The following is a 3174-nucleotide window of genomic DNA, read 5'->3' as shown; positions in this document are numbered from 1 at the left end:
TTAGAAAAGATGTCCATGAAGATTGTGTACAACACGTATATTACCACACTTTCCTGATTTAATGCTGAAATTTACCTACCGATCTTGTCCATTTGTTTGTGTTATTAAACACCAAAGAAATATTTTAAACACTAACCAATCTGAAATTTATACCTTTTATCAAGAATTTTGTGGCAAATTTATAATGGAAAAGTATAACTGCAATGGTCAGTATTGTTATTGGTAAAGATAAAAATGCTAGTGGTGAACTTGCTGTATAGCAAAACATTACCAGAACTTAATGGAATGATGAAATAAATACAAGTCAATTATAAATATTCAATATGTAGTGCAATGTCCAATTATAACAACTGTAAGCATAACACTTGTTTTCACAACTATATATAAAATGTAATTGATGAAATAATGCTTTCATTCCATTATTATCATGTTTATTTTATCATTATATTATTCTTGTCTTGTTACTTTATAATTTTATGAGGACTTATGATCATCATTACTATCGTAATACCCCCCAATCACTTGTGTTTCTTCCTTCTCTTCTTTACCACCTCTCTACTTTCCCTAATCAGTAATTCTTTTTTACCCTTTTTCGCCACAGTGCTCTATCGTAATGCTCTATGACCTTAGATGTCTAGCACATCTATTTGTTTTAACCATTAACCACTACCTTTTCCTTCTTTTCTTCATCCCCTTCTCTCCACTTATCCTAAATGTTAACTCGTTTTTAAAATTTGCCACAATATATATACACATATATATATTGTGTGTGTATGTATATATATATATATATATATATATATATATATATATATATATATATATATACACATATATATGTATATATATGTATATATACATATATGTATATATACATATATATATGTATATATATACATATATATATGTATATATATACTTATGTATATGTATATATATATATATATACATATAGATATGTATATATATGTATATATACATATATATATGTATATATACTTGAACCGTATTCATATTGACAAATGTAGACAAGGTATGAATGAGAATGAATATCTGTATTGTGAAGATATTCATTCTCATTCATACCTTGTCTACGTATATATACTTATATATATATGTATATATATGTATATATACATATATATATGTATATATATGTATATATACATATATATGTATATATATGTATATATACATATATATGTATATATGCATATAAATGTATATATACATATATATATGTATATATACATATAAATGTATATATACATATAAATGTATATATACATATATCCATAAGTATATATATTTATACATATATATGCATATATATATGTATATAATATACATACATATATATATATAATACTATATATATATATATAGTATATATATATATATATATATATATATATATATATATATATATATATATACTTCTTCAAGTGCCTTGTCCTTTCAGGGCGTTGGCGATCATGGTTTTCCATCCTGTTCTGTCTGTTGACAACTTTAGCAGTTCTAAGTCACTTCTGCCCATATTGAGATCTTTTTTCAAGCTGGTGATGAACTTCTGCCTTTGTCTACCCCTGCTTCTCTTCCCTTCTATCTTTCCTGTTAACACTAAGTTTTCCAATCCTTTACATCTCATTACGTGTCCTAAGAATTACATCTGTCTTTTCCTGATAACTTTCATTAAGGTTCTTTTAACTCATGCTCTTCTTAAAACTTCTTCATTAGTAACTCTTTCTGTCCATGAAATCCTGAGCATTCTTCTGAGGAACCACATTTCTACTGATTTTAATCTTTCTTTCATATTTTCATTGACTGTCCAAGCATCACAAGCATAAAGCAAAACTGACCACACGTAACATTCTAAAACTCTAACTTTGTTTTTTACCTTCAACTTTCTGTTCTTAAAGACAGCACTCATCTTGTTGAAGACTTCTTTTGCCATACTAATTTTTTTCTTTATTTCAGTTACACTTCTTCCATCTGATGTTATCAAACTACCCTAGTATGTGAATTTCTCAACATTCTTTATTTCTTCACCTTTGATATTCAAAGAGCATTTTGGTGTTATATTCTTCTTTGATATCACCATACACTCCATCTTCTTGATGTTTATCTGAAGACTTTTCTTCTCACTTTCTGTTACAACCTTTTTCAATATATTTTGAAGATCTGTTTCTGTTTCTGCTATTAGTACTGTGTCATCTGCATTCCTCAAGTTGTTAATATTGATCCCTCCAACTTTCACACCTGGCATGTTCTTAATCTCCTTTAAAATAATTTCACTGTATAAGTTAAACAGAGTTGGTATATATATATATATATATATATATATATATATATATATATATATATATATATATATATATATATATATATATATATATATATATATATACATAGAATATATATATATATATATATATATATATATATATATATTACGCAGAAGACTAGATTTTGAATTTTACGTGTCCTTACTAAGGGGAACAACCAAGGAAATTGCATTTTTGTTTGTAAGTGTGTAAACAAGTAAGGAGTGGAGTTTTTATGGATGGAGTTGTTTTCCGAAACATTCAAGCAAACAAAATGCATTAAATTCAATATTTATTTGTAATAAATTAGAAAGTCAACAAACATACAACAGGTAACATAACAAAACATCAATAAATAATTATCAATAAACTGACATTAACACAATGATACACCAACACGGTGAATGTATAAACCTATATATCACTTATCATTCACTTTGACATTATCATTTTTATTATATTTACTATAAACATTACTGTTATCACAATCATTATTACAATCATCATTATTCTTATTATCATGATGATTATTATTATCATCAACATTAATATCGTTTTCACTATCATTACTGTTATCTTTTTTAATATTATTATCCTCAGCATCATTATTGCTATTATTACAATGGTTTTCATTATCATTATTATTTTCTTTATCATTATTATTAATATTATCATTACTACTATTATTATTATTATTATTATTATTATTATTATTATTATTATTATTATTATTATTATTATTATTATTATTATTATTATTATTATTTATTATTATTATTATTATTATTATTATTATTATTATTATTATATTATTATTATTATTATATTATTATTATTATTATTATTATTA

This window comes from Penaeus monodon, chromosome 12 (genome assembly GCF_015228065.2).
Source record: "Penaeus monodon isolate SGIC_2016 chromosome 12, NSTDA_Pmon_1, whole genome shotgun sequence".
In the NCBI taxonomy this organism is placed as follows: Eukaryota; Metazoa; Arthropoda; class Malacostraca; order Decapoda; family Penaeidae; genus Penaeus; species Penaeus monodon.
Note: the sequence above shows the minus strand (reverse complement) of the source record.